We start from the raw sequence: 24130 nt of genomic DNA, 5'->3' as shown, positions 1-24130 counted from the left end.
TTCTGCAATGGCAGTGGGCTTTTCTCTCGCTGGTGGAAAGATTTTTCTTCTTCTTTTGCTTCTTCTTCTTCTTCTTCTTGTGTACTTCGCTGCTGCGGTGTGCAAAAACATACGCTCACCATGACGTGGCGAAACCGCCGGGCTAAAGTCTGCATACGTTCGGTACGGTTGAACGTGGCAAGAGTATGTGGTGACCGCAGGCGTGCGTCTGCGCGCGTGTGTGTGTGTGCAGGGCTCGCGATTATTAAGTTGTATGCTGGGCTGCACAGATAAGCGAAGGTGCCAGAAGACGTCGTTATGCCACGGAAAACCGAACTGCATTCTCTTGCAGATGGAGTTTGAATGGAGGGAAAGATAGCATTTTGGGCAAGCAGATATGCAAACTGTATTGATATTGCATTGAGAATGTGGTTCATTGCATACGACCAGCAACACACAAATTGGCCAGTTACTTTCGTAAACGACCTGCGATGAATATGTATGGCTTTACAGACAGCAGTAAGCTTTAGAGACACATACACATCGGCACGGTGTGAGACAGTTGCTTACAACGTGCCACTTTCCCTTTCGTTGACCACCGCCACAACCTGTGTGCATTGTAGCTTCGCTTCTATTAATCGTACTCGTTCCTTTAGACACCACGTGGGCCTTTTTTGTTAATTGTTCCCGCGCATCAAAAGCAATCCGTGCCGGGCTAAAATCGAAACGCGGCCGCACGTGTTGGACCGCACACGGAAGGGAAATTTAAAATACTCTTCCAATCAAGAGCAATAGGCCCAAAACTACTTTGTTCGAAAACAAGCTGCTGTGGCTCAAAGAGCAGGTTGGAGAGAACAGTGCACACAGTGGAGCTTTAATTAGGGTGGTCTGAGCATGTGTATGCGTGTGCTTCCTGTCACTGCAGTCGAGCCACTACGCGAGCGACTAGTTTCAGATCGCTGGTTTGAGGAAAACCGAAATCTTTCCTTCAACCAAAGAAGCTTCCGCCGAGCCCGGTACGGGGCGGGCCACCGGCGGTCGATTCCGAAAGCAATTAATAGCTCCAAAATTAGGAACCGCTTACGGCAGCTTTCTACTTGCCCCGATCTGTCGGGCGCGTTTGTTTGGCAAACGTGCAGCTATGTGCGAGCGCGTTCCTTCGGTACATCGCAACGGTACCGAACGGCCCCCCACAAAAAGGGTAGCTACCATTGCGCCGAACGCCGCTTACGGTTCAGTTTGTAAATAGCTGGCTTTGCTATTTTGTTTACGCTTTGCGCCGCTACTGTTGAGCGAAGTGTTGAAGTGTTTACAGGTGGATTCGATCACGATCCTCTTTGCAAATTGTAATCGTGCAGGTGCGCTTGTACATTGGCTTCAAGAGGTAGAATTTGCCTGGCTGAAAGATTGCTGTGCATCGGAGCGATCAAGGGCATCACTATCAATTTGGCGATCAACAATTAGCCCACTTTTTTCAGGGGATCTTTATCGGAAAAAATAAAAATAAAAAGATCTATATCAACAAAGCAACTATCACAGTTTCAACGGGAACATAAAACAGCATATCATGAATAAACAACCAAACTTCCACAGTTAAGTTAGCTCTACTAGCTCCAATTCCAAACGGTCAGCGTTTTAATTAGCAGCAACATTCTTTGCCCCAATCAAACGAACAAAACTCCTATCCGTATGTGCAAGCAGTAGAGCTTTTTTTATTACTTGTAGCGCTCCAATTTATCAACAAACCTTTTCTGCCGAAGGGCTTGCGCAAACCGCACCTTCTACGTCATTGGCACGCTTGTCCGATAATCGAATACATAATAAATCCAAATGGTACTCAATCATAACATTGCTGCGGTTGGTCTGCGGGACCATAGAGCGTTCATAAAAAAAAAAAACATAGCACAAAAAAAGCATCACCCCATCCAAGCACAGCATAGGCCCGGAGCGTCTGGTTGGATCGGTAACGAAGAAGCACCGACCGCGGATCGCAACGAAGCTGGCCGGACTTAGAGCAGGGCGAGGGGAGGAAAAAAAGATACATTGAAGTGTAATGATCGGGGCTGGGCGAGGTGATCGGGAGGATTATGGCAGCAAGCCCATCCGAGTAGACGAGAACGAGACAACCTCTCGTGTCTATTGGCAGTGGCGGTTTGTTTTTTTGTTCGCTTTTTGTACTTCATTTCACAATTCCCTTCCAGTGATGCGTTTGCTTGTCCTACAAGCGGTTGATGATAAGTGGCGTGGCGGTTAATTGAAACATATTCAATGCGTGGGTATAGGGAGGGTTCGGTGAGGCAATGTTTTAACATAACAGCTTACAATCGGATGCCTCCAAGAGATCAGGTTTTAGCATGCTAGATTATCGGTTTTCTTAAAGTAACTGAAAAGCTGAGCTTGAAGTAACTAGTAAGTATGGCAAATGTTTATGAATTCCTAATAGTTGATCCAGAAAATGTTGGGTGCAAATTTAATAACATATTCGAATTATTTCATATGCAACGAAGAATGTTACAAAGTGACTACATAATCCATGAAAATATTCCTAAGGCTTTTAGTATACTTTTAACAGGATTTAGTGCATGATTGAAAACAATACAAATTCATGAAAACATAAGTATTTCCTTCTCCAGCCATCTAGAAACACATTTGCTGCATTATTATATGATTTGACATGATTATGCATACCACAAAACCTAAGAACAAAACAAACAGGAAAAGGAAAACAGAACAACGATGTTTAATCACGGATTTTCGTACATTGTTGCTTAATTCTAGCGATCTATCATCTCGTTCTCCGCACCTCACTAGGCACCAGTGGCAACGGAAACTGAACTACTTCTTTCTGCAAAACATGCAGCTCAACTTACTTTTGAAAAAATAATCACAAGATCATCCCCATCGTTCAGCCAAGAAGCTCCCATGCTTTAGATAGCTTTCGATTCAATTCTAATCGTGACCCCGGCGCAGACCATTCTCACGAGTTTGTTGGACTGACCGGTCAACGGGCGGACCCACCGACACGGATCGGTGCTCAAGTGAATGTTGAGATTTTTCCACCCGTCACCCGGAACACTGCCAGCACGACGCACCCCTGAACTTGCGCGCTTGATTGCAGCACCTGCGTGGAAGATATCACCCCTCCCGGTCCCCCACCGGTTCGCACCCGGCAACGCAGAAAGTCGTGGTAAATGTGTTTATATACATTTTTTGAGTCTCATTTTTTTTAAAGTTAATTGAACCATAAAAACCACCCAGCAGGAAGAACCTTGACCGTCGGAAAACAAGCGTTCAAGAGCATTGCCAACCTGTGCTTGCCTTGTGGCTACCGCGTTGCTGGGAAGCTCGACCCGCCGAAACGCATTTGTCTGGCTGCATTCGAGTCAGATGCGATTCACAAACCTTTCCGGGCTCGTAAACGTGGCAGTGGCAACACTCCCCCAGTCCTCACTGGCCGGCTTTGAAGGAAGCTGATTGACCATCGCTCATCTAACCGATCGGTAGTGTTTTGCAGGAGGAAGATTCCGTACTTTCTATCGTCACTTTTATTGGCAGAAAGTTTTGTTTTACGATCAAAGCACCTTATTAATCAGCTGCTTAGGTTGGGCGATGCTGCAATATAGAAAGAAAAGTGACTTTTATTGGCCGCATCGGTGTCTGCGTAAGTATGAGTACTTTTTATATGGTTTATGTGAGCGACGGTATCGTAAGACGGAAGCATCCTCTTCTTAAAGATTAACTTTAACGTCTTTCTTGGGATGAAATGTCGCACTAAACTGATAAATATGACATAGTCTTGATTTAAACTACCCTTTATTACATTGAACTACTTTCATTTGAAGAACTTTAATATATTTTTACAGCTAAGCTATTACATCTTATCAAATTATTTGTGTTTGTTGATAATATAAAAAATAAAGATAATCAAATTTAAATCAGCGTTTTGGTTTGATTCTTCTCTTTCATTTTTCTATAAATCATTTAAAAAAAAGAAAGAAAAACGTTCAAACTTCTACCACCAAGACATGCAAATCAAACCGATTGAAAGCAGCAATGGCATTGATTTGAATATTCATGTCAACATGCTGCCCTTGCTCAACTTCTCCACCAGCCCACCGTACCGAGTTTGAGAACATTTTTGTTCTAATTTTCATCCCACTGTGGGTTGCTTGGGTATAATTATCGGCGTCGAGCTTACAATTTACGACTGGCCAAGCCCATGTCCCAGACCGGGCAGGTCTTTGAGGGCCGCTACATAGTCTTCCCCAATTCGTCGATGATGATTGGGCTGCTGATTGTCGATGATGACGATGATAATGATGATGGGGTTGATGATGAAACTGATGATTACTATTTTTATTATTTTAATCATGATATCATGCCGACTCGACTGCGACCGGTCACAATCGTCGTCGTCGCTGTCGCAGAGACGTTCAGCCGAAAGAGTTCAGGGGGATGAAAAAAAATAAACGATTTCGAAAACAAGTTTTCAAACGGGTCGATTCGATGCGTCTTCTTGTGTGTTGACACCAACTTATATGTAAACGTGTCCTGTGCCGAAGAAAACACACGCACACACAAAGCCCAAGAAAAGGGGGACATCAGAGCTGTAAAGAGAACCAGGAGTGTATGGAATGTGTTTGTGTTCGATTGGAAGCTGCATATTTTTAAGATTAGATCATTTGTTGATTTCCTCTGCTTGCTGTATGTGTGTGTGGCAGGTGTGGTTCTTTCTTTTCGTAAAAATAGAATGTAAAACCAGCACAATATGTGCCTGGCTGGAAAGTGACAGCATTGGCAGAAGGATTGGCTCAATTAAAACATTGAGCCGGTGGTTTACCGGTTCGCCGCTTGCTCCGGCGACACAAGCCAACATTCCGTTTCGAACCCAACCTTTAACGTTCTGGAGGCACTCCTCCGTGCCGTGCGCGTGCAACAGTTTAACCTTAATCGTTGTCTTGAAAGTGAAACAATGCAGATCAGTCGGAAAGATCGGTTGCGCTGGTGGCTGGTGGTTGGGCAATAGATGCAACCGAGCAATAATCACTCACTCGGTGATGTTTTCGTCAGCACGCCACAATTCCTGCATGCCATTGATTGTATTTCGAGCGCATCGAAACGATAGCTGAAATGTATTCGATTATCATTGGACGAATCGGCATCAGAAATTAGATAACAAATTTCGAAAAAAACCCTCTGAGCAGTGCACTCCATCGTGATCCAATTATTCGGTGCACCAGCTACGCTGGGCGCGACGGCCAACTGCAGTCGGTTGGTACAGTGCTTCCATGCAGGAATGTTCTGTGCGCGCGGTCGCGTGTCGTTGCTTGTATTGGTTTACTCGGAACGGCATTCCGAGTCGCCGCTTTCGTGAACCGGCCCGCAGGCCCGAGACGATGAGGCCCAGCAGGCAAGATGTTGGTCAGTTGAGCAGTTTGAAATTAGCAGAACAGTTAAGCAAGCCGCGGTGGGGATGAAAACTGGCTCAAAGAAATTATGTCACCTGTCGCCGTGAAGGGGCATCGTGGTCACCGTGCGCGAGGTAAGAACGGCAGCATTAGTCTGTAATTAACACCGTACCGTCAAAATGTTGCTTTGGGCGATGGCAAACAAGATCGCTGTTTGTGTGGCGTGTGGCAAGAAGCCAGTTGGATGTTTTCATTTTGCTGTACTTTTGGACAAAAAGTAAAAAAAAAGAAAAAAAAGTCACCGAGAGGTGGCCATCATTCGATAAGTTGTCAGCAAGTTGTTCGAATCATGAAATAAGATCATTACAGTAAATAATTCAAACCGACTACTGGATCAGATTAGAGAAATTCGGCATAGTAATTTATACTAGATGATACACGTGCCTAAGGTATTGATGAATTTGCTTCTGCGAAATTGTCAGAGCTTGGAGAGTGTTCCGACCGGATACACGGGAGTTGTACACATTCGATCAAGAATCCCCTACCGAAGTGATACCGCCATTTCTCGTAAAGGACGGATTTTGGGAAGCTCTAGTGCATTACTATCCCCATTTGAAGTAGTTTGTAAGTCACGCTTGCACTGGGAAAGCAGAGCTTGACTAGCACTAGCTTGATTATGATGAGAATTTTCTTCGGGGATGATAAGCTCTTCGTTAAATAAATAGGAATATGAATATTTATAAAATTTAAAAACAAAGAAGAATTTTGTTTAACAAAACCATATAGAAACTGAATAGCCCTTTTTTTAATAATTTAAACAACAATTTCTATTGATTTCTTTAAACTTGCATGGCGTTAATGACACATTCGCCTCCCGTTGTGCTACTTTGCGTGTGTTGCAGATTGTATACCTTTGGGCGTATTGGTTTTAGAACAACAATAAACGTAGAAACATCGACTTTGATCGTTATACACAGTGGTCGATTTTGGGATTTTTGTTATAATATCTGCATGCGTTTCTTTTTAATCAATTCCCTAAATTGAATATAAAATCAAATAATTCATTATGTATTCCAAGCCATATGGATTTGTGTAACAATTTGTATAAATAATATTGCGGACTACAGAAATAAACGTGTGCTGCGGATTGCATCTGCACACCAAGTAAAACGGAACGCTTTCAGGAGTGGCAACCTTTTTCTAAAAAAATGTTTAAAATTAGAAACAAATCTTTGTAAACTGCGATTACACCTCCAGAAACTAGTGTAACGATGGGATTAAAAAACAAAACTGTCATAGATGTAACCAAATTGATTTTAAGCCTCATTAAATAGCATTAAGCATAAGGCGTGTTCTGATTATCTGATAATTAATGTACAAGCTACACGTTTCTTATGTTGCAAAACGTAAAACGAGAAATGTCTTTAAAATATATTGAAGCAAAATCTCTAACAAGTTTTGCAAACCACTGAAAGTCTTTCCCGAACGAGTCCGCAATACCAAAGACTTGGCGCAAACTTTTAAGCGACGAACCCCTTGGATGTATACTATCAAATAAACCGTGTCAAACGGAGTTTCTTTAATTTTTGCTCATTGCTCATATTTTTCTAATCAAACATAAAACATGCCAACAGAGTCCAACAGTTTCAATCTACCCAACAAGCTCCTCATCAATTACGGCACGGCAATGCTTACGAGCGAGCGAGCAAAACTATGTGTGTCGCACCTCCTAAAACTTCTACTGCAAACCTATCGGCAAATCCGCTACCCCGCGGGCAACTGCATTACCTCGACGGAGCAACTGCTTGCCCTTACGGTTGATGCTTCCGCTCTCGCTGCTACACATTCCTTCCTGCAGGCCACAAACACTTTTCGCGTCGATAGTGAGAGGGGTCGCCGCTGTACGCCGGCCCAGCTAAGCATTCATATTGTTTGACGAAGTGCAGCGTTGTTTACGTTTCTTTATTTTCCTCCCCGAAGAAGCACCCGCAGCGGGAAGCCTCCAGCGGTGCAGAGTTTGGCGTTTTCTTCCTCATTTACTGTCAGCGCTCGGTCTTTCTCACACCGCCCTTGATTGAGGGGAATTTGGGAGAAGGGGGGGGGGGGAGGATTTGTTTCGTTCGATTCCCACTAGATTTCAGCTCTGAGTAAAACGCTAGAGGAGGAAAAGAAAACGATCGCTGCAGAGTGAAATGCGATCACAGTGAGCGGGGCACCCCAACTTGGCACCTCTTTACGGCGCACTAACGGGAATCGTTCGTGTGATGTACCGATAGCTTGATTCTGGTCAATCAATCGTGCGTGTTTGCTGGGCAGGAGAAAATCTCTCGTTGAAGCAATTGGCTTTTCGGGAAATGATTCCCTCCTTTTCACATAGACAAAAACAAGAAAACAAAAACCCCAAACACTCACAAACCAGCGTGCACATTGCTTAATGGTATTGTTAAGGCGTGTTTAGCGCGATAGCCTAAATTGTGCCTATTTGTTTTTTGTTATTAATCATTTTCCATCGATCGATTTTCTTTCTTCTCCATTCCAGTTGTGCCATCCCGTGAACAGATCTGAATAAGAGCGTTTGTTTATGCGGCACAAGCTCCTTTTTTTTTGTTAACACGTTTTACGGCTTTTGTAAGCAGCGCGGTTCCATTATGCGATTAACAAATGAGATCTTGATGCAGCGGTATGCGGTACAATGTAAGTTCTTGCTAATTTAGTGATATTTTAAGCAGCTTTTGGGCCCCATTACTGATCATAAAGCGCAAGAGAAAGAACGAGAGTAAACACTGGAACAAATTTGCCATAAACCATCGCATCGCATTTGCAATCCCAAAATGGCTTGCGTGTGCGATTGCACGTGATAATATGTCCCGTAATGCTCGATATCTGCATTTTCCACGATCAGCGTAGCCTAGTTCCGAAAAGGTGACACAGTACCGGTTTCTCCCAACTCCCCAACTCTTGTTGTAAACCAACCAAATGCTAATTGCACCCCATTCGTACGTTCTGCCAGTGTTTTTGCGCCATCGGTGCGCCCACATCGGCCTTAAATCTTCGGACCCGCCGAGGCGTAATCGTCTGTACCGTTGATTGCGGCCACGGGTGTAATGTGTGTGCCCGGAACAAACCGGGAAGAAGCTTTTATTTCTGCACGTTCTTATCGCGCCGGACGGTTCATTTTCACCTGCCACGAGGGGCAGTGCAGGGAGGGCAGCAAACTATATCTGATTATAACAGTATCGCACCGTGGCTCCCCAGTCGAGCAGTGCTCGGTTTTTGGCGAATGAAGGAAGAGCCCCATTAGGCGATACGATTCGGTGGAAGAATTGTGTTGTTTTTCTCTTTTTTTCGTTTTTTTTTTCTTCGATTTTTTCAAATCAACAGAACCCCGTGTTGAAAAACAAACAAAAATGAAGAAATTAGAGTTAGAAGTTAGGCCGTTAATTGAAAACTCATGTCTGATACCGTTCGCTGTACCGCCGGATTCCGGATTGACACATGTTGGTGGTTTCTAATTATCGCCCGCGCTAATTGCGTAATAACTGAAGAAAAAAAGACCGTTCTGGGTCTGGACCGTGGCTGACCGTGGACATTAATGAGCATCGAAGCGACCGAACGGTTTCATATTCGGGAGCGACGGAACTAGCATTTTCCATTAGGGAATTGTTTTAATTTTCTATCCCAATGACTCACACGAGTGACTCAGAACGTACCTAAACGTAAATGTTTAGTAAAGCGCAAAGATGACTCCGTTTTAATGCAAGCAGTTGGAAACGGTAACGGGTGCCAATCCAACCCCGGAAAATGGTTAAGACTAACGATTGAGCAAGGTTAACACATTATATAACTCCATCAAAGACAAAACTCTCCCCAAAAGTAGATTGTAAATTAAATTAGCCTTAAGCGTGTTGAAAAATTTGTCAACCAATTGAGCAATGTTCGTGGCCCAACATGTTTACTGCGTTTTTCCTTTTCTTGCCCGGGACAAAGTTATGGTTTTCCGCCCCAAAATAAATCACCACCACTGGGTATGCCCATATGCCCGAGCCGACCGTAAGGTGGAGTGTTGCTGCCTTTTCCTTCTCCTTTCGAGTTATTATGTGATTGCAATGCGCGAAACCGTGTGGTTGGGTGCCGTTCGCCACCGTTACGGTGTGGTAAGTAAGGCCGACGGGAGGGGTTGGCCAAACAATGAGGCAACCCTTGCGATTGGGGGGGAGAGGGATGGGCCGAGTCCCCTTGCTGTCGTAATACGTACCGCGCGCGCTGCCGCAGTGCAGTTGCAGTGAAATGTGTCAAGGTCCATGGGATGCGCACACGGATTGCGCCGAGCTGCGATCGATCGTTTCCGTGCTCGATGGGCCGCTTGGTCCCGTTCCATTGCAGCTGTTGATTCTTTCGCCCTCCTCGCAACAGCAACAACAGCACAGCACAAAAAACGGTACTCCTCCAACCAACTACCAACGGCTGGCATAAACACTTTGATCGCACACAATGACACCGCACGAATCGGTGGAATGTAATGGGAATGGAGGACCCGATGCGGACATTACCGCCAGTACGGTGGCCAGAAGCGCAATGACAAACTCGTCGGCGCGCGAGAGAAAGATCGGAACATTCGGGGAAGTTATGCAGCCCTTCCGACAGGCCCGATGATCGATGTAAACAACAGCGCATACTTAGTTTCAACGCAAGCAAAACGGTGCATGCGCAGGGAGGAAATGCAAGCCAACGAACTGGTACAATTTTCCCCTACAAAGCACACAGGCAGGGGAACAGCGACTTGAGGCGAGTGCAACTCTGCCGCGAATCAAGTATGTTGATGAGGATTGAGTAATTGGTATCATTACCCCAGGCCCCGGGACTGCCTGTTAAACGTCGCGCTGGAACCGGACCGGAGTGGAAAGCGTCCCCCGGGCAGTATGATTGCCACGGAAAGGTTACTCCACACACCCAAGCCGATCAATGCCGAACGATATCGATCCGATCGGTTTTCCACCAGTTCATTCACAGCATCCCGAAAGCATCCCAGTTTTGCGTAAGACCATTATCGCCCAGACAGGCAGGTCGGAAAACCCCAACCGCGGCATCCGTTCGTTCGGGACGGGCCAAATTTCCCGAGAAATAATTATCCTCAGCTCGTCCGCCGGCTCCTCTCGTGCGCAAGGTTACCGCGGTAATCGGGTTGGTTACTTGCGCCGAAAACTAAAGCAGGTCAATATACTACCGCCCGGGCGGTCGTTTAAGGCAGGCAAGGAAATTACACTCAGCAGCAGCAGCACCGGGGAATCGATCGATTGCTTTAACGCAAAACAGAGCGTCTCCCCACTCCCATCCTTCCTCAATTGAGAGGAAATAAGTTTGCTGAATTGTAATTCCCCCGAGATAGACAATAAAACGGTGAACAGGCTTATGCTCTTTATTACTTTTTTGGACCATTTTTACGCTCGACTATCACACCGCTCAAGTGGTTGCGAGGGGACGACGGCTCCATCTCGCTACGACAGCGGACACCAGTTTGCTGGTCCAAAACAACACGTCTCGGTGATCATTTTCTTACATCAGGTATAAGACGCGCACAAGAAACAACAAAAAAAAAAAAAACGGCCAAAATATCAACATGCGTCTCCCTCCGACGACGACGCTGCATTTCAGCTCACTCATCTCACAACTCCCCGGCTCACCATACTGAGAGCGCGCATGCATTACCTAAACTCACCTGTCTGCCACTCGCCCGAACTTCGGGGTGGTTTTGCTGTTGTGTGGTGAACCGTTTCTCACACACCGACGGGGGAAACTTTCTTCGCGCTTGCTGCCGGCTCGCTCAACTTACGGGGGTTGCGTCAGTCTTCCTCGAACGCGTCTCGCGATCGGTCTGCACGGTCGGAACGGGCTGCGCTTCAGTTCGGTACGGTGACGAGAGCTTTGTTTAGCTTGAAGGGACGGATCGTAGAGTTTTTTTTCTTTTCTTTCTTCTCGTCGCTGCTGCTTTGCTTCATCAAGCGACTACGACAATCCCGTTTGCGTCGAGCGTGGTGATCCGTTGCGCCCATGCCAATGTATCCGGTTGCAGCAGGAAAGTGGCGGGCAGTGTGATGATCAAGTGAGAGCCTATACACAAACAAAACCAAGGTTCGCCCAGGGCAGCTAGATCAAGTTTTTTTTGCCTCGATTATAGCGTCCCATTTGCGTGTTTGTGACAGTGTGTATTTGCATTATGCATCGTGCTTCCTAGTGTGCGGGAACAGGAACTCACACGCCTTTCGTCGCCCCGAGTGTCCTTCCGAGTGGGATTTGTGTTTGCGCTCGTGTGTTGTAGTGGGGGAAAACAAACATGTCGTTAGTGAAGGGCTTTCTATTATAGAAATTTCATGCCAACAGATCGGGTGAAAAACAAGTGTAAAATTTAGTGCTCTGCAATCTCCAAAAAGCATCGGCGATCCAACAAAGCATCCGTGTGACCAACGTGTAACAAAAACAAACGCAAAAACAAGCTGCTGCTACAGCTAGCAAACATCATTGTAAGTGTTGGTTAGTATGAGAAGAAAAAAAAAAACGCTTTGCTCAATGGTTGCGTGCATCCTTTAACCTACTTTCTCCCGCTAGAACGCCTTTCGCAGACCCTTGCCAGTGCGTGTTTCAGCTCCACTAACCTTGTGTTTCGTGTTCGATCTTCCATCGGAATGTTCGGTTTATTGGGGGGGCATTAAAAACCACCGGCAAAGCCAGTGAGGCTTGAAAACGGCCATCCATGTCACCTGCACTGGCCGAGAAAAACACTCACACAATCTTGTATTCTATAAAGTTTTACAGCCATTAGCAGCTGGCTGGTCGAAAGTTTCGTTGTCAACCATACGGGACGATGTGCGGGACGGAACCGTACCGGCAAGATCCAGCCCAGCGCACCGTCCGCCAATTGAATTGCAGATCGTTGGACAAACGTTGCGAGCGAATGATACGGTGTTGTGCGCCGCTTTGCCTACTCTATTATAGGGCCTAGCCTGGCCACTGCGCAAGCCATCGTAGCCGCTAATCTGCCCGATCGAGCTGTTTTGCAAATCTCGCCTGCCGGGGTAGGCATTTCGCTTTCGTTTCCCCTGCCCCGCACTGTTACGATCTGATTCCGGCGTTCCAGGGCGAGCTTGGGCGTTTTTCTTCTGCCCCCGCTCGTTGCCCCTGTTTATCGGTTCATCAGCGGCGCGGTGGCGGCGCGCATTCGGTCGATAAATTTGCAGCTACTCCCGGCCGGAAACGCCCTCCCCTGGCGCTGGCGGGTATGGATGACGTTTTCCTCGCGATGGGAAGGCGGGAGCCAGTTTCACTCGGCAGGGCCACAGTGTGTGTGTGTGTGTGTGTGTGTGTGTGTGTGTGTGTGTGTGTGTGTGTGTGTGCACACGCGCGTGGGGTTCTGCTCTGGAAGCTTTCGGGCGTGCCACTGGCCGGTTTTGGCACGTCGTGACGATAGAAGGAGAAACCAAAACAAGGGTGAAGCAAAAGCAGTAACACAAAAAAAACGAACCAAACCGAAGATCGCTTCGATTGGGGAGTCTCGCTACCCGTCAAACCGTTTTCAAACTGACAGCTCCACGAGCGCGTGTTTGTGGCCGAGTGTCTAGGCGCTTTCACGAAATTTAACCGCCCCGTTTTTCGGCTCCAGGCGGCGGCTGGAACGGGTTGGTGAGCTCGTCTGGTCCGGTGGTCTCGCAATTAGCGACGGCCGTTTCCAAAAACACTCAAAAACACATAGAAAATTGTTTCGATAGGAAAGTGTCGAAATTCTTAGCCGCACACCAACACCGTCGACAAAGCGCCCGGGCAAATAATTTCACTTTGTGCCGCTCGTAACCGGAAACGATTAGTTGCGCCTGTCAACGTGATCGAATTTTGGGGAGGCTGAACCATACCGGACCCGTGTTAGTGTGCTGCGGGGGTCGGTGGAAACCACTTTTCCGGCAAACATTTTAATTTTTGGGCAGCTGTTTTTTTTGTGTGCGCTTTATAGGTTTTTGCAAGCGAAAAACTTTTCGGACAAGCGATGTAAAGGTAGGAATGTAGAGAGTTTAGTTTTTGTGTTTTAGTTTTGGTTTTCATAGTATGGATGGGGCAGAAAATGATGTTTAAAACAATACATTGATACTGGATTGATAGACACACTCAGAAAGTAAGCAGTGCGTGTAAGAAAAGGCCCTGGCTGTTGCAGTACAACATGTTTGCTTGTCATCTACAAATGAAAGTTATTTCTACAGCCCATTTACTGAGAAGATGGCTTAGGTGAAGGTGTGAATCTCACACAGTACCTAAGCAATTTCACAGCTTTCTGACCTTCAACAGGCGCCCGAACTCTGACAAACACCTGTCGAGTCAGTACACATGCCAAAGCCCAAGAGATATAAAAAAAAAAAAAACTACACGAACCAAAGGCAATCAAATGCCTTCTCCGAAAGGTCAAATTCTTGGTGCGTCCATTGCTCTAAGCTAATTCACCTTTCGGTTGGTATCAGCAGGTCAAAGGCAAATGTGTGTACGTATTCCCAGCATCTTGCAGTGGAAACTTCACGATTATTTACACAACCACTTCCTCGCCATTACCCACAAGTGCCGTGCTAGATTTGTGTGGTTCTCCTCCACCCAACGTGGATCCAGTGGAGGCTCCATTACCGCTAACTTCAATCAACTAGCCTGCCCGGAGGCCCGGAAGCGGGTTCGGAAACTTTAATCGTTGAGAATAATCAATTTCCCCCGCAATCGATGAAAGGCGTCGAAAACAGAAGATTCATTACCGCTTTTTGGGGTGTGAATATTGTTTTTTTCTTGCACTGTGTGTGTGTGTGTGTGTGAACAGTATTGGTGCACCTAGAATAACTGTGTGGTAGAGGTAGCGCAAGAGTGGGGGGGGGGGAAGAAAACCTCCAACCACACAGGATGGGAAAATAATCAAGCTCGGTCCAAGAATTTCGGCGCGCACCCCTTCGCGGGCATTTTCCTGCCCACTCGACATCGGGTGAAGTTTGTAGGGGTGGTATACAGCAAACAGATCGCCGAGAGTTCATTATCGATGAACCAAGGATGTAACGGATTAAGCAGTGCCGGGAGGAAGCTGGTGAATGGGGAAAGAATTTTGTTTATAGTTGGGGGAGAAAACAAAACAAAAAAACCCGGCAGCTGCACAAAATTATAGTTAATGGGTTTAGTGCTTTGGTTTTGCGATGGTTCTGCTAAGCTGCTGACCCCATTACCAGCGACAGCAGATAATATATGAGCTCTTTTGTGAAAGTAAAGTTAAAGTCTATGTACTCTGGACCATTTTGTCTTACACGTGCATTGCTAGTGACTTAATAAAGCATTCATGCTGGAAATGCTTCCATAGCCACGCCGTAAGCATGACGTTGTCCTTATGCATTGTTTCGTTCACCCGCACCCGCAAGAAAAAAAAGGGAGAACTCACTTGTGTGGCACTGGAATTGCCTATTGAATTGGGCACGGTACATTACCCCGGACCGCCTGTTTGTTTGCGGGCGGAAAGCAGCAGATAGCGATCACTGCAGCGTGACACTGTTGCAGCCGGTTAACAGTATTAAAACACTAATTCGCACACTGGGTGCCGCTGGGCGTTGTGATCGATCTTACTCACGGTTTGCTAACACCCGCCGATTACACGTTTTTTAACACCAATCGGACAAGATTTGGTCCGTTAAGCTACAAGCCCGAAGCGAGAGATGGAATGGTTCGCCTCGCGGAAGGCAGAGGTGGCCAGTAGGAGTGCTTCCAAAAGATGTTCCTGTTTGCAATTGTTACAAAAAAGAGGTTGTCAGCCAATGTCTGTTGAGCATGAAGCGGGATTGAATGAGGATTTGAAACATTGTCGCCTCAATTTAATACCAACACGTGGCGCGACTGGGGATGAGAAAGTTTGTGTTGTAAACCGATCGTTTGCATCCAACCACATCCTGGAGCTGATCAAGCCACCGCAGGGCGTCAAAATTAAGCAACAGGTTACACGTGCTAACCGGAACCTAGCAGAGCGGTCAACGACACTCGCTCCCAAAACCGAACCCCAAAGAAACAGACGTCACAACAATGTGGGTCTCGCAACGAAAGGCGACGCGAGCCGGGACAAGAAATCGGAGATTTACTTTTACTCCCCTTGAAACTATGATTGATTTGGCTCGGAATTCGGTTGATCTGAATTCGGATGACTAATGCACGATCCGAAATCGCGATACGCGGCCGCAGCGCACTTGCGTAGCACGATAAGGAGAGTGGAAAGCCCAGCTTAAGTCCTAGACATTTGATTGCCTCATCTCGACGTTCCGATACTAATCGGTGCTTATCGGTGCGGACGAGGGTTACGAAACATCTGCCCCGGCCGAAACGCATCAATCATCCTCATGTGCGCCGTCGGGCTTATAATATTCATGAAAATCTGTGCCGAAATGAAACTAAAATAATGGTCATTCATTTTGCAGATGTAGTAAACGCTATTGGCACAGTTGTCCAGCGGGGGTCCAGCGGGGTACCTGAAGCGATGCAATTATTGTAGAGAAAAAGAGGCTTTTTAACGACGATTAGCCAGCTTCCCTACGGCTGATGCGCAAGATAGTGGTTTAGATCAAATATTTTAACGGAATGCTGACACCTTTTAGTAAACGCCACCGAGCGTACCTATTTGCTCAGCGCACCTGTGGCGAGCGTTTTTTGTTTGGCAAATTTTGTTCCCGGTGGAAGTTTAATCAAAACAATTTGTTTTCCCTCCTCGATAACGGTACACCCTTTCCGCGATATATGTGCTTCTCCCGGTGTGTTTGCAGGGGAAATAATCTTTTTTGATTAATGTGTGCCGAGATGGGCATTGCAACTCTGTAGGCAGACAGGTCGGTGGTACTGCGGGCAAATCTTGAAAAGCAATCAAAAGTGATAATTTAGAGGGAACACGGTAAGCTTTTCATTGTGATTTCACAAAAATGAGTAATGATATCAATTGATTATAATGAAGACTGGTGTAAAAAGGAGGAATGTGCGTGAGTTTTTCCTAATCTTCTAATCCATGCCTTAGTGTCTTAGACACTAATGGCTTGATGATCAGTAACTTGAATGGATTGCAGGGCGATGGGGACTCGGGGGACACGGTCACGCCGTAGCTTCAACCCATGTTGTCGATAATTATTTACATATTAATCTTATCTAGACGGATAATTTTACGATTTGTTCCGCAAAAATGTTTTTTAAAACCCTAAATTACTCTTATGTTTACTATCTTTATGTGCGACCAGTTCCAATTTATCGCTAAGTTGTGAGCCAAAGTTTTTCAATCAAAGTAACGGAGCGTGTCTCATGGATGTATTTATTGCAAAATCCTGAAAATGATTACAAATGTCTACCTAATTTTGATTTATTATTTGAAACACGCTGGTTATTGGCACACGATTAAATGTACAAGAAAATCTAACGTCTATTGTACGCACTTATGTTTTTTATTATTTTAATAACTGAATTGTGTTCATATCAAAAGGAAAAGAGTTCCATCCTAAGTGCAATCATTAATCATATAACTTCGAGAAACTAATAACTTAACAGTTTGGGTGCAATACACCACGGGGAAGTGAATTATTCCCCCTAAACAGTTTCCTCCCAAATAGGCGCCATAATTTGAGCCCACTTGTTGTAAATTTGGAACGCAATCCTCTCAACAAACTCCCCCCTATGCAAATCGTTCGTTTATCCCGTTTATCGATAATGGCCTCCCCCAGGAAATGGCGGCGCAATCGATGGAGTAAATAGCCGTTTTCCTAAACGGATCAATTTGCCCTTGGGCTACATTCTTCCCGCAGCAACAGGTGAAAGGATTTGGGTGATTTGAATTTTATTCCCCAAATATGCTGTGGCACGCTACACAATCAAACCCGCTTCTTCGACGGATTATGATATTTCATTCTTGCGATGGTAGGTTGCCCCAACGAAAAAATGAAAAAAAAAACATGTTCACCAGAATTTATGCTGGCTGGTGAGCCAACGGGTAAAGCAGCGTTAGCTTTTTGTTGGCCAAAGCAAAAAAAAATGGAACAACCCGCAGCCCCTCTACGCTGCCGTCTTTCTTCGTTCCTGCGCGCCACTAATCGAACAGCAAATCATCCCGAACAAATGATGAGTTTTCTCCCAGCTTGTGATCACACATATGGATCCCTCCTTCCATGCTCGAAAGCAGCAGCAGCAGCCAGATTGGGTGCTGAATTTCGGGAACATGCGGAGGCACCGTTTCAGGTGTATGTAATTTCTTCTTCTTTTTTCCAGTGTATCATACCAGCTTTCTAGGTCCTCCAAACAATGAAGCATCCCGGATTGGGAATAGCTCTTACCAATAGCGGTTCGATGATAGTTGATGAACCGGGCCCACAAGTGGTCAGAAAAGAGGGCTTTTCGACTGCTTCCCTCCTCAAGATGCGTGTGAGCTATGTAGTGATGGTATTCCCCCCATTCCCTTCCACCTCTTTTTTCTATTTTGTGTTAGTTTTTGATTGTCTGATCGAACCGGCAGCCACGGATGATCCATGTAATCCATGCAATCGATGGCGCATCTTCGGAGGGAAGTGGGTCAAACGATTTATTTTCATCCGATCTCCCGCACCGGGCGGCCACTCGAGCCAACGGGCGTTCACATGCTGACGCATCGTAAACCATCGCGCGATGGGGTGCTGCCGCTAGCGAGCGAGGGGAGTTGGTTGAAGTTGGTTCCTATTTGCTGTTGGCCGGTGATTGCACCCCGTACGCGTACGCTCCCGGCGAGCCACACGTCGGGGTCGTAGCGGGAACGTCGAAAGTTAATGAAGATATTGAACGCAAAACGCGCACATAGCGTTGCTGTGCGAAAAACAGCACTTCCTTTTTGGCACCTCTTTTCCCGGGGCTGTGCCGGGAAGTGTTTGTGGTGAAATTTGGCCAAATCTTTGAGCAAACCCAAAGGCAACAAAACGGTACGGCTTGGTACCGGTGCGCGGTGTATGCATATTGTTGCTAATTTTGCTCACTCTCGTCACTCGGCGACCGTGGCCGGGGCTGCTTGATCGTGCAAACCACCGCCCTGATAACAGAGGATGAGCTCGTAGAAGGGGGTTTTGGGGTACGTTAATTAAATTTCTTTCACCTACTTCCGCTGCCGCTGGCGTAATCGCTTCGCACCACCACCACCACCACCATCAGCGCCCAACAGCTGCATAAGCGCGATCGAAACGCACGATGCGTAAACTAGTTTTAATTTACCTTTATCAGGGGTGATAACGATGGCGGTGGGAGGGATTTTTATCTGCTTTGGAGGAGGAAGAAGTGGAGGGCGGGGGAAAGCGGAGGTGAAATAAGCGGGCTGTTCGATACGGAATGGTGGGGCTGGTTGAGATGGTAAAAAGAAGAAATAAATTTAAATAGAAACGGGCTCATTGTCAGGGAAAGCTGTTACCTCATCGTATGGACTCAACTTACAGTAGATGCTGTAAAAATAAACAAATTTTGTGAATGCTTTCTGATTCTATACACAAAATATCAATTTTTAATAACACCTGAAAACAGATATCCAGCAAACGTAGTAAAATTAGAAGATAATATTAAATTAAAAGTTGAACAATATTATAGTTTACTCTTTTGTGTCATCTTGTACCCAAACAACTCAAAAAGAAATTGACAAATTTGTAAGGAGTAAAGATTATAATACAATTGTTTAATATTTCTTTCGTTAGCTATCACAAAAATCAGTAGTTCATCAAAATTCTTTACAATTTGGACCCATCCCATGACCGTAACAAAATCTTTTTTTGTTTGTTTGTATTTCTTTTCAAGCTATGAAATGCAGTGAGATAAAAGCTGCAAAAATGTTTCAGCAAGCTATCCCGCTTTCGGCTGTTTGCTTAATCCGCTGACTGATGGCAGTGAAACTATTGCGCTAAACTTGATCGTGATTAGTGTAATTACGTTATCGCCCAGACACATACATCACTGTCGGCGATTATCGAACCGCCTCTGCTTTGGCACGATTTCATCGCTAATCAGGTGTGCTGCGCCACTAATTTACCCTCGGAGAAATGCAACCGTCTTCCTTTTGGTGGGCTTAGATGTGGGCACGCACGACTTAAAGAGCCGGAAGGTACCCAACTGCACTCAGCTGTGCTTATGTATGTGAGTGTGTGTGTGTGTGTGTGTCGATGATGGCATGCTGTTATTTGGGCTTTTGTAAATGTGTTGATTTGCACGTGTAGCATATTCGGAGCATTCAAAGTGCCTCCCGCGGAGGCCGTTATCAGCTGTTTTGCGGTAACGATGTGCGGCGAGATTCCCTCCCAAGGTGGAAGCAAATGTGCCTAGGGTGTGTACTTAAAGCTCAATGAAACCATCACAGTAGATGGAGCGTATGTAAATCGAGTGGCTAATGGCTTCCTTATGGAGAAACCCGCTAACCGCCAGCGCTGGGATTGAGGGTAAGCACGAGAGCGGCTACTTCCGAGCCGACATAGATCGGTGGAAAGAATCACCATTTGTTTACTGTGCGATCAATACACCCACACAACGGTGCATCCACCAATGCCAAGCAAGTGCAGGACCGAAACGTTGCTTTTCTTTAGCCAGCTTTTCTTTAAATACTAGAAAACCACCATCCATTCCAGCGTTAGGCCACGGTTAGGTGGCCATGGGACGGGCCGCCACACGAGTACGGGCGACAATTAATCAGCGTCAGTTGGTTGTTTCTTTCTTTACCCTGCGTTTTCCGCCCCCCTTTTTTCACAACAATCGCACGCGTTTGTTGCAAGTCCGATGCACTTTCGTTGCCTCATATCCGACGGAATGCATCTGCCGTACGGAACAATAGAACCGTGGTGTGCAATTTCCTCCGGAGCTGTGCAGCGGCTGCATTAGCATCCCCGTCGTTCATCACGATCGGCTACGTTTTGGCGCGCATTGATGCATGCCCCTTTCACTGGCCATTTCTCACTTGCGCTTTTCTTGCGGTAGCTGCCGCCGCACAAGCATTGAATTCCCCTTTGCGCTTGTGATCATTGTGATTAGGATGCGCGTGTCGGTGTGTCGGGTATGCGTGGATCTGGTTATTTGTTTTTTCAGCAAACAGCAGTTGCAGCTGACTGTGTTGCACCCCACCATGCAAACGATGTCACGGACAGCTGTGCAAGCTTTACAAGTTTAGTTTGTTGTTCGATGGCATTAGCTTCTTCTTGGAAAATAATAGCATTTCTCAGCGAAACGCCATCGAGCAGGTTTTGTTTTCATCGCTGCTTGTGCCTTGATAAGTCTCACGGTGCGCCGACTTACGGTAAGAACCTGCCCGCTCAACTCTCCTGCATTGGTACAGACGGCTGCCTGTTTGTGGAACCAGTTCCATCGGCACCAACATGCAATATCTTCTGCTGTTCCTGGCCAGATTTTATGACACTGGTTCTTGGTGGCTGGTGAAAGGCGATAGTGATGATACCTGCCGGTTGTTAAAATTAGCTCAATCGGTCAACGATGCGATTATGCAGTTTATTAGATCATGGAAGAGACACAAAAGACGAAGACGGTTAGGAGTTGTTTGCTGGGAAAAAAATGATAAGTATGCAAATGGAAATCTGGTGAAGATGCTTTCTCGCATGGAACCTGAAGTGGGAAGAACAGGATTACGAATCCGGCGGGTATATACGATAACTCAGAAGGCCAAAGAACCGCTAAAGCACCAGGGTACAGGAGGATTAATTTAAAACGTGTTCAAAATTGATACAATGTACTCAAAGTCGGTTGTAATTTGTGAGATATGAAGGTTATTTTTGAAATGATTTGACAACTTCAATCACATTGAATTTTCTCAACTCGATACTGAGTAATCGAGGTAATCAAAAAATGTATGTTCTCCAAACAAAGGCGCGTTAGTTTGATAAACCTTACAGCTCTTAAATAAAACACGCACCATTGTTGTGATACGCGGAAAGCTCCAATCCAAACGTGGAAGTGTCTGCCCCGATAATAGCCAAGAGTGTGGCCACCGTGCGTGGTATGCCGCGTTGCATAACGTGCGCCGTCACGCTTCTTTTTTGTTTGTGACAAGCTCACTCGGCAATCGTGCGCGCGCAAAAAAAAACAAACCTGGCCATTTCACTTTGACGCCACAACACGCCAGCATTTCACGATCTCCACATATAGCGGGGTGCGTTTGCAACCAGCGGCAGGTTGCAACATGAAGTGGACAAGGCGCAACGCGTACAGTTCCGACCGTTTGCCAGCTCGAACCCTTCTTGGCCATATCCAGGCATTGAAGTGGCACACATACGCCGTCTGCCGTCTGATGCAATTTGAGTAATGCGAACTATGCAAGCGTAGCCACAGCAGCACCCACCTCCCCATACTTACAGGGAAAGCCGGTGTGTCGGTGAATTATGCATGAGCCCTCAGCCCTCCTCCGGCCAGTGATACCCGCAGGCTTCTAAGTTGCACATCAACTACTAACCTACTATCAGGGGCATCCGGTGCACCCAGCCTTTAATCGGCTCGGCAGCATTTCGAAAGTCAAGAACGGTTCAACCCACACACGACCCATGAGCGATGTTTACGTCTTCACAATTCTGACACAGCAAACGGTTTCAGCCCACCGCGAACTAGTCATAAACTGGTGGTGCCGTATAAATAGCTAATTAGTACTGAAGACGCACACGCAGGCCAGGTGCTGCTGAGCGGGTCCCGCTATGGCAAACCTCGGCCACTGCCAGCCAGCGGTACGATATGGTTCGCGGGCTGCCCGATTGCTCCATCAGCGGCTTCGCGTTCCAGCTGAGAGGGTTCGGTCCGCGCATCTTGATCATCTTGCACGATGGCGAAGCCCCGTTGGCTATATATAGGGGTCATTTCTAACATGCTCGTTACCCAGCGATCGGTGATCATGGTGGACTATGCCGTAATAAGCACCCTTTTGGGCCAGGCCCGTTCCTGACCTTGCAGGTGGTATGGCTTGTCCGGGACGTGGTACCGAGAGGAATTTCTGGAGATTTACCTTCCAGAGAATAAGAGGCTTTAAACTGAAGTGTTCAAGCTTGCACAGCGTAGCTTCAATTTGGGCAGAAATGTCCACATTACGCAAAGACTTTCTTTTTTTTCCTTCTCCCGTCGTTCGAGAGTTTTGCTACAAGAGCATTATACCGGTGGCAACTGATCGGACTACCTTGCTGCTGGGGTAGTAAATATTTTTATTATGCCTGCAGGGCTCCATAGCAAGCTGGTGAATACAATTTTCGGCTTCTCTGGCTTCGTCACATCGGTCGATTACACAAATTGTATTCAGCTGATAGCCGTAGAAATCCAAATTTCCTTCGGCCAAGCGTTTGGTAATAGTAATGAACGCATAGCGTCGCTTTGGACCTATTTTCCCAACTCTTTGGATGGAAAAACTTGCTTAGAGGGAAAAGTAAGAAGTAAGAAGGAGAGAGAGAGAGAGGTCTTAAACCACCGAGAAGACATTATTGTCGCCCTGGACCTGGCTGGTGCTTTGAAAGGAAATGGAGGGGAAATAAAAAAAGGGCTTGATTGTTTTCCGACTGTTGACGCCCGCGTCACCCTCCGGTTAGCTCATTAGTCGACGGAATGCATGCATGCTCGATATTGGTGCTTTGAGAGAAAGCAGCGGACAATCGGCATCTCGACAGCACCAGGCAAAAAGGTGCATCAGATATTGTCTCGCAGTCTGGAACGTCTCCATCATGTGAAGAGTACACCTGGTAGATCTGACTAGTTAAACGATCAACTCCGACGCCGAGGGAAATATAATGACGCTTTCAATCACATTACGAAAGCTTTCTCTAGCATAGGGGGTGGAGACGGTAAAAAAGGGCGTAATGTGATGCGCATTCAGTGCGATTCCGTGTGTCACCCCGTAGAAGTTGGGCTCGCGAAGGTGGGTGGTGGCAATACAATGTCAAACACCATTTAGTCTCTCACCGTGTTTATGTGAAGCGTGTGTGAATAAAAAAATCTGCTCAATGCTCAATGTTTCCGAGGATGGGAGGGAAGGTCGGCCATATTAAACAATGATAGGAGTGCGAATAGTCAGACAAGCAAAGGGCAAACACGATGCCAGCACAAAAGTGAGTCTTGCAGATTTCCATTTCTCCTAGCGCAATGTTCCTGTCTGTCTTTCGGAACTTTCGTTTTCTTCTTACCGCTTGTCAAACGCAACCACTCTCAACCACAATCGATCGGTCTATCGATACAGATGCTGGCCTATTTTCCCCGATTGGGTTCTACATACCGGCGTCCGCACTGTGAATTCTTCCCTGCGGCGCAACAAACAGGTTCTTTGCGCACCGAACGCAAGTTGCGCCATAAAAATCAAAACCAGGCTAAAACGGTACTTACGGCAAAGAGGGAATGATCATCGCTCTGGCCAGCGTGAAACTCGTTCCCGTGACGTAGGACAGTGGCTGTGGTCATCTGGGAGGGAAATGGGTAAAGAGTGTGTCGTTGTATTTGTGTAAGCGTGAACACGCGAGCCTGGTGTGGATAGCTGCGAGGGACGCAACCTACATACCCGGTTTCAAAGTCAACGCTGCGGGATTTCGTTTCGTTTGAATGAGAACGAAGGAAACCAGTGAATTAAAATGGAGAGTAGGAGGCCATTCAATCGATGGCTTTCGTTGCAATGAAACATTAATAGAATGGCAGCGTTCTTTAAAGCAACTGTAGGCTTTACTGAAGAACTAACGTTGAAGTAACTAACCATTTCCGCCTTT

At 46.4% G+C, this 24130-nt stretch overlaps 1 protein-coding gene across 1 annotated transcript in view; it reads left to right on the top strand.

The window, feature by feature from the left end:
- Window positions 1-11221: 11221 nt before the first annotated feature.
- Window positions 11222-24130, top strand: part of LOC1269356 (uncharacterized) — a 35182-nt gene continuing 22273 nt past the window's right edge. Inside the window, exon 1 of the mRNA XM_061646579.1 lies at window positions 11222-11905. The gene's annotated coding sequence lies outside the window, so the exon portion shown is untranslated. The remainder of the gene's footprint in view (window positions 11906-24130) is intronic.

The sequence above is a fragment of the Anopheles gambiae genome, chromosome 2 (genome assembly GCF_943734735.2).
Source record: "Anopheles gambiae chromosome 2, idAnoGambNW_F1_1, whole genome shotgun sequence".
Taxonomy (NCBI): Eukaryota; Metazoa; Arthropoda; class Insecta; order Diptera; family Culicidae; genus Anopheles; species Anopheles gambiae.
This window is presented reverse-complemented; position numbering and strand designations above follow the sequence as displayed.